An 11,623-nucleotide genomic window follows, 5' to 3' on the forward strand; every position below is an offset into this window, starting at 1 on the left:
AAAGAAATAGTGAGTGGCTGATGTCATCAGGCCTCCATTTGTATACCGACCAGGATGTGCAGATACATGTAGCTGTTTCATGAAATTAAGTGTCTTAAATAACTTTTCTTATTTTACATCCGATTTTTATGAAATTTATGCTTGTTGATTTTTCTTTTTTAATTCAAATCAACTTTTTGTTGGGATGGACTTGTCTTTTAAATCTAAAAAAAAAATCAGGAATAATGCCAAGCTGTTTTTTTCTCACTTTTTACCAAATTTTACAAAGAACCCTTTTCAAACATTAATGACTACCGGTATACACAATTTACTCTGTAGCAGACAGAAGTACAAATGATCTCACAACAAAGGACAATAAAACCATTGAAAATTCTTTTAAATATCAGATGAGAAATTATTCTTTGAAAAACAATGTTTCATGGAAATGTATGCATAAATGACAAATAATTTGATTTTCACCATGTCCAAATTTAAATCTTCCTACAGTATACATGTATTTCTCAGAACACCATTCTGGTCTGTTCCATAAAGCTGTACAGTGACTTGAACTTGTTCTCGTGCAAGACACCTACACATTTCCCAAGCATTGAAGTGGCACTCAATTAACCTTAATTATACAGTGCGTCCCACAAGAAACGAAACCGAGATTTATCGATGATTTATCATAACTTAATCACAAATACAATAGACAAATGACCTACCATTGTAAAGCTTAGAATCTCCTCTTTCATCTTAAATTACTTAGATTATTTCTCATTCACGCATGAGTGAGCAAAAACAATTTGAAGAGGGGATTCCAAAAAGTCATTTGGCGGGCTGTATCGGGGTTCCAAAAAAAAACCCACATTTTTAAAAAGTTCAATATTTGCTCTTTAATTTGATACCTCAATTACAGAAAATGGTCAAGAAATAACAAAGTTCTGGTTATTTGAAAATTAGGCTTAAATTTCAATAATTTCATAAAATGAAGAGGTTTTACAGGCTAGCTTTCAAACTTGCCCGACACTCCGTTTTGTTGACGATCAGCCATGCATTAAGTCTTTTGTTAACCGTGCGATAGCTTCTGTGGGAAACCGGTGAAAACACGTTTATTTAATGAAATTATGGAAATACAAGCATTGTTTCGAGGGAACATAACTTTTTAACTTCTTGATTTTTTGTGATTAAGGTATCAAATAAAAGAGCAGATATTGAACTTTTTAGGCATGTGATTTTCTTTTTGAAATTCAGATACCCCCCGCCAAATGAGTTTTTGGTAACCTTTCTTCAAATTGTTTTTGCTCACTCATGCGTGAATGAGGAATAATCGAAGTAATATCAGATGAAAGAGGAGATTCTAAGCTTTACATTGATAGGTCATTTGTCTATTGTACTTATGATTAAGTTATGATAAATCATTGCTAAATCTCGGTTTCGTTTTTTGTGGGACGCACTGTATATTAACCAATAATAAACTTTGCATTAAAAAAAATGCTTTTTAAGACCAAGAATTTCAATCAACAACATCATACAGTCGACTATACCGAGGTTGATCTTCTTTAACGAGTTGAATGATCTCCTTAGCCAGAGCAAAGAAATTGATATCAAAATTAGATTAAACTATTGACTTAGAGTTTGAAATTAGAAACTTTTGTAGCAATCAGGTAAAAATTCACCACCATCTCCCATCTCAAATGCAAAGCTAAACTCTTCTACATAAAACACTATTGTTTTGGAATGAAGGAGATCAATGTCTTCACAAGGAGCTTGTTACATATATGATGATGTATTAATCCACAAAATCTTCATTAATTTGACATGGATAAAGAAAGAAAATTTACATAACAAGGGATTTGTTCAGCTTGAATATCTACTAGACTTGACTAAATCATATAAAACAAATTAAACCTGTATTGAACATAACCTTAGTGGAATAACCATTTAAGAACTGGGGTACTCCCATGAATAACTCAGAGAATCCCCCTCTTTTGGTCGGGTTAAAAATTATCTGATCATCTAATATGAAATTTTACCTAAAAGTTCATGAAATCCCCAAACTCAAAGTGTTATGTGGGCAGGTACAGTGTAGGCCTCTTATTGAAAGGGACAACAGCTCACTTCAACATTGTCATGGCTTCACCGAGCCCAAAGGAGTATCCGCACCAGTCCAGTGTGATGATCAATTAATAATTATAAGCTTTCACAGTTCACAGGAAGTCATTTGGCATGACATTTTTCAAGCTCACAATGATGATGTTCAATGATTTTTTTTGTCTTCACTTATACCGTACTCAAAGCATTGCACTGCCATCAGTCATGTTAGTTGTAATTTTTGATTCCCAGCACTCATGATTGTAAGCCAGTCTGGTCTTCTTCCTCTAGAATGTAGGTACGGTACCTGAAAAATATAAGTTTGCATGAAGCAAGATTTTATGTCAATAGTCCATATACATGAAAAGATAACATGTATTTTTCCAGTGTATACATGTAGTGCTCATCTGCTCGAGGGACTCTGAGCTTTGCTTTTGTTCCCACAGTCCCACATACACTATGGCAAAAAATTATGGGGTCTTGACTTACACTGTGGGAAAACACCAAGCCATGACCAGAGGGGTGCCTCATAAAGATTTAAGTATGACTTTAAGTCATGCTTAACGCTGATGTGCACATATGTAACATGTAATTAATTAATACACAGTAGTGCAGGTCCTCTTAGCATTATTTGACCAACCGCACGTGGTGATGCCTTTTATTCAGAATGCAACTTGAAATTTAAGTGTGATTCTAAGTCATACTTGACTCTTTGATGTGTGAACATTGCCCTGGTGTGAATGTCATTATCACCCTTGTCTTGGACATTATGGCAACTAACAAGGTAACACTCGACAGACCTCAGCAGTCAATCACAATCATGGAAATTGTAATAATGGCAAAGTTACCATGGTTAAGTTGTTTAGTCTTTATGAAACAGGCTCTACTACTATATGTCCAACAGTATATGAGTTATAACTTCAATTAAAATGTAGAAATTTTAATGAACAGAATAGAAAGAGGACAGGGGCTAGCTTGCACAGAGTCTCAATTCTTCCAAAATGCTTCACTCATTTTGCCCATGTCCTTGCTTTAAATTGGCTGACTTAATAAGTTACTTATCATGAATGTACATCTAAGTTATGTTAGACCTCTACAGATCTAATCATAATGAACGAGTTTTACTCTCCAAGCCAAAAGGCAAAACAATGACAATGAGGTCAATGGATAGTGATAGCACTTGTTCACTGCAACCATCCTGCCTGTGGGGAATCTACAAGTAGGACTATGGTATGCCAATGCTGTACATAGCACACACTTTAAAAATCATTAAAATATCACTTTTGTGACCAAAATTACTAATTTCCATACAGTTGCAATTTATTTTTCAATAGTAACTTGGGAATAATTTTTGTATTCACTAGAGCGCTCAAAAACTTGAATTTTGGGCATATTTTTGTGTACGCCCTCTATTGGTGGAAAGTAATATGGCAAGAAAATTTTCATTTTTTTAATCTCTATTTGTAATTAAGAAAAAAATAATTTAAAGAATCAAATTTATATAAGAGCCAAGTTATATGATGAATAGCTGTATTGGAAACTGACAGTGTAAGAAAATCTAGTATTTGTCCCATAGAAAAAGAGAAAATAAGCCGAAATTGCCACCCTTATTTTGCCACACCCATCCTGCCTGTGGGGAATCTACAGGTAGGACTATGGCATGCCAATGCTGTACAGAGCACACACTTTAAAAAATCATTAAAATATCACTTTTGGGTCATTCCATCTGGATTCACCCAGTGGTTGCACCCGACCGTCTCGGAATTCGTTGTAATTTGGTACACATAAAATTCACCATGGCCCACATACAAAACAAAAAAAATAAGTCCAATTGGTCCGTCGGTTCTCGCGCTACGGCCCGCCCTTTTCTCCTTGTTTTGACAAAAATGGGCGTGACCTTCAACTTTCGATGGCCACTGCGTCGTAACGTGTTGACCAATTTTCATGAAACTGGTACCATTTGTTAGGAAATTCAGAGAGGAATCCAAAACATGCATCAAATAATGTATTGGAGCGATTTATAAGGTCGTGACCTTTGACCTTTTTTTAACTTGATTTTCGTGTATGTTAATTATTTGTATGATATTGACAAAATATGTTAAAACCAAAGATGATATTTTATTTCTTCACCTTTTAAAACTCTTCCAAAGATACCATGAAATTTCACTCTAGTCCCACATACTAATATTCATGTTAGTAAAAGTGTTTAACAGTTACATGATTTCTTCCAATCTTAAGTTACAGTATGCATGCACATGAAAAGAAATTAAGCTCATCAGTTCACAAATGAAACATTAAACATTTATGCTCATGAATAGGTATCTGTTTAGGCATTTTGATGTTCAGCAATATATATCATATATACAAGGCTCGACATTAGCGGTGGCCCGGGGCCACCAGAAATTCACCTCGGGCAACCATTATTGAAAAAATATTAAGTTTTGGTGGCCCGAATCGGGCAACCAATAATTTTCAGAATAGTGCAATTTTTCTCCCCATTTTGCACGCATTTATCAACTTTCTACAGTTCAAATTGCAAGCCAGTTCGTCATGCGCCCTTTTTGTTGATCTACACACAAACACACACACAAAATTGGCCTTCCGCTATAGCATTAAGTAGCTTTTATCCAGCCGGCCGCGCCGGCCGGCTGGCGTGAGCATTGCATGCTTCAAGCAACTGTGAGTCAGCAGCCTATTCAGACTCAGGGAGCTGCAATACGAAATGTTGCAGCTAAGAAATCTTCCACAGAACTGTGAAAATCCAAGTCAAAGTCACATTTTACACCAATGAAAAGCCCTTCTACAGACCTTTTTGACAAAATCTGGTGTATCCTGATTATTTTCAAGCATTTAAAAGAGGAATCATGACCTCTCTTTTGACTCAAAAAGACCGATTTCCAAATGAAAATAATGCACATAAAAACACATAGGTGAGTACATCACAGTCCCACGTGTGCATTTGTATGTATGTTGTTACTTGGTTTCTTTCGAAGCTGTGTCTTTTCCGGTCTTTTCTAGCCAAAAATAAACAGACAGTTACTTTCTTTCTTGTTTATAAATGACTTCTTAAACAACTCTTGAGAAAGTAAATACTTTGGGAAGGCATTTCATTAATATGAAATGTGAATTTTTCCAACATTTTGGCAAATATAGGGAAGGAATTTTCTCACACTTTTTTTTTGCCGTTTTATTATTTTCTTTATTTTTTTGACAGTGTTTTAAAAACCATTTATACCCATTTATTAATTTTTTAATGTTTTTCTTTATATTTTTCGGGCCACCAAACTTTAATATCGGGCCACCAAAAAAAATTATTTGAAGGTTTTGGTGGCCCGAACGGGCCACCACCAAAAAAAGTTAATGTGGAGCCTTGATATATATATATATATATATATATATATTCTTGTTTAATGGTAAAGTGTTTACTTTTATCATCAAATTGTTGAGTATATGCCTATTTACTAACAAGAATATATATATATATATATATATATATATATATGATATATATTGCTGAACATCAAAATGCCTAAACAGATACCTATTCATGAGCATAAATGTTTAATGTTTCATTTGTGAACTGATGAGCTTAATTTACTTAAGATTGGAAGAAATCATGTAACTGGTAAACACTTTACTAACATAAATATCAGTATGTGGGACTAGAGTGAAATTTCATGGTATCTTTGGAAGTGTTTTAAAAGGTGAAGAAATAAAATATCATCATTGATTTTAACATATTTTGTCAATATCATACTAATAGTTAACATACATGAAAATCAAGTTAAAAAATTATTTGTCCGGGGGTCAAACTCAAGGTCAAAGTAAAGGTCAAAGGTCACGACCTTATAAATCGCTCCAATACATTATTTGATGCATGTTTTGGATTCCTCTCTGAATTTCCTAATAAATGGTACCTGTTTCATGAAAATTGATCAACACGTTACGACGCAGTGGCCATTGAAAGTTGAAGGTCACGCCCATTTTTGTCAAAACAAGGAGAAAAGGGCGGGCCGTAGCGCGAGAACCGACGGACCAATTGGACTTATTTTTTTTGTTTTGTGCGTGGGCCATGGTGAATTTTATGTGTACCAATTTACAACGAATTCCGAGAGGGTCGGGTGCAAAATTGCACATTCATTGGGTGAATTGGCATGGAATGACCCTTTTGTGACCAAAATGACTAATTTCCATACAGTTGCAATTCATTTTTTAATAGTAACTTGGGAATAATTTTTGTATTCACTAGACACGTACGTGCATAGCGCCAACTTAATGTGTTCCGCCATCTTGCTTGTTGGTTGCCGATAAAATGCGCATTTTCAGATTTTTTAACGCTCAGTTATTATCCATGACTGAAACATTGACCAATCAAAAACTAAGATTCTACAAGAAATATGAATATTCATATACGAAAGTATAAACATAGATAATTCAGTTTTATGTGAAATTTAAACCCAATACTTCAAAATATGGTTAGTTTTATGTCTCTAAAATGACCCTTAAAACCAGAATTTTATTAGTAAAAAATAAAGGTTTTCCCAAGTTGCCATGGTAACGCGGTCTGAGATATAAAAGCTTAGCAAACACTTCATTTCAGTGATCGAGGATGTATTTGTTTACGGTATACGTCTACATAAATTATAACATTTTTTTCCAGACCATGGATGAACTTTCAAAAAGAGACATTTTAGGCAAGTTTTTACGATTTCCGGCAATTTTCTGACACAGGCACTTTGAAGAGGTAATTTTTACAGAATTAGAAGAAGACATCATGGATTTTCCTAATTATCACGACGGATATGCAACTTACTTGTAAACAAATCAAACAAAGTCTATGATACATTTTCGATAATGCAAAAAGAGACATTCAAGTCTCTGATTGAGAGCCGCAGATTGAACATTCGCACGGCGCAATGGTAGCGTTTTCGCCGAATTCGTCGGGGCGAAAACTCCAAGAGAGCCGTACCACTCACCAGTCCCGAACGCTGCGCTGTATGTTTGATGATTTATCTGGTGCCATTTCGTGCTTATAAATTTGTTTTTTCTACAATGCCACTATCTCATTAAAATTGTTTGTCATGATAACATTGGAAATATTATCGTTTAATGGCCCAAAGGATCGACTGTAATAAAAGATACTTTGAAATATTGTCAGAGAGTGATTAGTTAGGTGATGTTTATGGTCAGAATTTAGTCATGGCTTCGGGTGAACTTACGCGAACGCGGTCACTTGCTCACGGGGCGAGTCGGCCTGGCCCTTTGGTGGAAGGCCGTTAGGCAACGTGCAGTGCAGCTAGAGCAGAGTTGGGGATTTATAGGTATAAAAATACTTTGAAATAAGTAATCTGCAAATATTTTTGTCTTATCCCTTTGGATTACTTAGATAAGAAATTCAAATTCTCAAAGTTTAAATCAAATTTTAGACAGTGACAACAAAGAGTGGTGCTGTATGGGGGGGGGGGGGGGTGGGGTCTTGCATGCCCCCAATTCACGAACAAGAAAAAAAAGGAAAAGGTAAGAGAATCTTGCGAAATTGTTCAATTGGATTTTTGTAACCAAAAGTCAAAATTATGCTTATGTCGCTTGCTTGCAACTATATATTTTATAAATTTTGCCTGATACGCCATATCGTAGTACCCTCAATTATTTTCACTTGTTACGCCACTGACATGACTGATATAACATCTACTAGTTTATGATAACATTATTTGGTTGCGGGATCAAAGCATCAGCTATATAGCTAAACATTTATACTTTATGCCTGTTCAACTTCCAATACAGGTTTAGGCCTGTATTTATGAGATGTTAAGATCTATGGGTGCCTTTATTATTTTCATTTTCAATTAAAACAATTATTAATTATGTATTAATTTAGTATTAACCTCGATGATACATTTTATTGTATTAAATCGTACAATTTCTGTTGTATTAAGCCCCTTATTAAGCCCTTTTAAAAACATGCTCAGTATAAGCAGACCCCCCCCCCCATATATAAAGACAATAGAAGTGTATATAGAATTAATTGAACCCCCCCCCCTTATTGAGGACAAAATGAAAAAAAAATACTCAAAATAATCGACCGCCCCCCCCCCCCCTTTGACGAGGCAGCTGTCGGTGGCCTGATGTCTTCATTGACTTCTTTTTGCTTGTAAAAATAATATTAAAGAAATAGGGGCTACTCTAAGTGTCCCCTGTGAAAATTGATTTGGATCTGCAAGTGCATGAGGCTGCGCCCCCTCCAACGTCATAGCTACCCCATATCTTTAGGTTCTAGCTCTCATATTTTTCAGCTCCCTGGTTTTTTGGAAGAAAAAAAAACGAGGCGAAAGAAAAGAGTGAAATAAATGAAATACGATTAATCAAAGTTTGAGTTGTTTGAAAGAATGATACTTATCAGAGAAACTAAATTAAATTCTACAACCATGAAGAATAACAGCAATCTTGATAAATTCTGTTTTTTTTCAAAATCAGAACCAATCAACCTTTTTCTGATTATTCTGTCACTTTCCATATTTTGGAGAAAAAAATAAGTGTTCATCGACGCCCTGTACTGCATGATGAAACTGTATCCCCACTCGGCCCTCGTAACCCCCCCCCCCCTCTCTCCCTCTCCCCCTCCCCCACCACAATGCCCCTTGCTCATTTCTCTTATCTCACCTTGACCTTAATTAATTAATCTTAACTATTTGGCGGTACAGTCAAACGTGACTGGTCGCCATCATAGTTTCATCCCCAACAAACAAGGAACAAACAATAACAATTCTGTTTTTCGACCCAACATCATTCCTTTCAATACGCGTAAGACTATACGTGGGCATGCACAAACAACGTGGGTTAACAAAAACTGACCCGCGTTTGGACTAAAATTGTGATTAAAATAAAAATGTTATAAATATGAAAAAAATATGTGTATAATGGAGGATATCTGATAAACGGAAAAACATCAATCGCTAATTCATAAAAATGCTGGAAAAGATTTGACAGAGGTTTTTAACAACGGTAATCAAGGGGAGTTAGTGTATGGGTGAATGGCGTTCGAGCTTTAGCCGAGCGTTAGCCGGAGAGGGCGCGGGCCAAATCTGCCTGAATCTGGCAATATGGCGTCGTCCATTAAGCTGACGTTAGCCAGCGGCGACTGCACGTACGTGTAGAGCGCTCAAAAACTTGAATTTTTGGGCATATTTTTGTGTACGCCCTCTATTGGTGGAAAGTAATATGGCAAGAAAATTTTCATTTTTTTAATCTCTATTTGTAATTAAGAAAAAAATAATTTAAAGAATCAAATTTATATAAGAGCCAAGTTATATGATGAATAGCTGTATTGGAAACTGACAGTGTAAGAAAATCTAGTATTTGTCCCATAGAAAAAGAGAAAATAAGCCAAAATTGCCACCCTTATTTTGCCACACATGGAGATGTAAAACTGAGAACAAGGTTATGTCACATAACCTTGTTCATTGATTGAGTGCTACTGGCTGCGCTGCTAGCTGGGGCCTGGGCCATTGATGATGCAAAGCCAAAGCCCAAAGCCAGACAAAGTCTCATTCAGTCAGTGGAGAATATCCTGACCGAAATAGATTGAATTTTTGGTCTATAGTATAATATGTTACTTGTTAGCGCTAGGCCTCTGACTGCATGAGCACTGGACTGTATAACAGATCTGTGTATAAGTATAGTGTGTGGCATGCATGTGGCACAGGCGCACATCACTACGCCATTGCTACACAACGCTAACAAAATATTAAATATGTGGGGCAACGTTTTGTTTAAAAAAGACACAGGCAACTAGAGCAACCCCTAGCAACTGCAACTCCTGGCCACTTACCTCCATGAAAATAGGTTAATGGCCTCCTTGTCGTTGATGCATTGTCTGAAAGCGGTTAGCAATGGTTAATGTCGTATCAATAAACCTCTCTACACAATTTTCGAGGCAAGTCTGAGTTCGACTGTCCAATTTTGAGCCTGGTTTATCGACACACTTGTCCCAACAAGCATCTGTGAAATTATGAACTTGTTGTTGAAATTTCGCCTTTTGGGTTTCCTGTGCAATAAACATTTTGAGTTCAGCATCTACTCCTTCCCCTCCAGCAGGCATGGCTGGTCCGCCGTCGCTAAAATTCATGTTGTAAAAGTTAAAATTGCATCAATTACGACAGGGTCAGGAAACCTCAGCTCAGTCACCTCTCGAGAACACTGAAACTCGTATCGGACGTCGGGGCCGACGGGGCGCGCGGCGCGGCGCGGCGCGCTCGCTCGATCGCATGCATAATTATGTACTGTATATGGCGCGCCACATGTCCCATAAAAGCGGAACTGAGTTTTTCGCTGATAAACGAGGTTTAATCACTTGAAAAAACTCAGATTATCAATAAATTTAACTCGGTTTACTAGTATCGGCGAAAACGTAGTTTTTCACTCGATAAACTTAGTTCTTTTAAATGTCTTTTGATATACGGGGTGTCTCCGATAAACTTAGTTTTTAACTTTAAAGATATAGTTTTTCGATAAATTTAGTTTTTCATTTGAAAAAGAAATTTTCTCAAAAACTTTTCAACTGAAAAATAGGGTTTTTCTTAATAAATTGAGATTTTCAAGTGATAAACTGAGTCTATCGGTAAAAAAACTGTGTTAAAGAGCGAAAACTAAGTTTCTTTAAATCGGAAAACTCAGTTTATCGAATTTGAAGGTGGGGCACTGGACTCGAAGCGAGGGGTGGGGGCTGCAAAACAAGTTTTTGCCCCTTCCCTATGCTGCATTTATATTCCAATATGACAATTTGGCATTTTGAGCACACTTTTAAATAACGAATGAGCTGTGTATCTAAATAAACAAAATAATGCGAGCATGAAGATCACATTGATCATTAAGCACTGTTTAACATGTATATAGGGCCATTAAGAAGAGGGCATTTTTGTTACTAGAAATGAAGCTATGGGCGGCGGAACGTATTTTCAAATGGGCATTTTGGTGCAAACGGATATTTTTACGTACTTTATTTCATCTTTAAAGGGATTTCTGATTGATTAGATATACATTTATGCTTATCTGCGAGCGAGCATACATAGTGAGCAAAAATTAAATCTGAAGTTGTAAAACTCGCTTATGGTAGGGCATCCCTTGCGAAATGTTGCAAGCGCGAATCGCGAGCTGAAACTATTAGACATTTCATTTAATAAGACATGAAATTAAACATTCTGAGCATTTTTTTCAATCGTGAAAATATTTTTCTATCTAGCAGTTAGATAGAAAAATCTTATTTCGTTAGTAACTAAAGAATTAACGCGAGCTGAAATTTATACAAACTAGAAAAGTAAGCTGTTAAGGACTGCATATAGGGACTCATGAATAGGATATCTCACCAATCGAATTATGTGGGCGCGAAGGGCAAGCTGAAAATTTGTGATAGGCCATTCCAACCTGAAAACTGGACATTCTATTTTGTTGCCAGGAACAGAATGGGTACCTTACTAAACAATAATTGACGCGAGCGCGAAACGCGAGCCAAAAATTTGTGATTTTTCCAACCTGAAAACTGGACTTTTTAAGTATT

General features: G+C 36.1%; 1 long non-coding RNA gene across 1 annotated transcript; it reads right to left on the reverse strand.

Annotated features, from left to right (window-relative positions):
* Positions 1 to 370: 370 nt before the first annotated feature.
* LOC135157747 (uncharacterized) lies at positions 371 to 10,315 on the reverse strand. Its single transcript, XR_010296735.1, has 2 exons — positions 9,899 to 10,315; positions 371 to 2,377 (listed from the first exon to the last, which is right to left on the reverse strand). It is a non-coding gene; the product is annotated as an uncharacterized LOC135157747 (long non-coding RNA).
* Between the last annotated feature and the right edge of the window lie 1,308 nt (positions 10,316 to 11,623).

The sequence above is a fragment of the Lytechinus pictus genome, unplaced genomic scaffold (genome assembly GCF_037042905.1).
Source record: "Lytechinus pictus isolate F3 Inbred unplaced genomic scaffold, Lp3.0 scaffold_19, whole genome shotgun sequence".
In the NCBI taxonomy this organism is placed as follows: domain Eukaryota; kingdom Metazoa; phylum Echinodermata; class Echinoidea; order Temnopleuroida; family Toxopneustidae; genus Lytechinus; species Lytechinus pictus.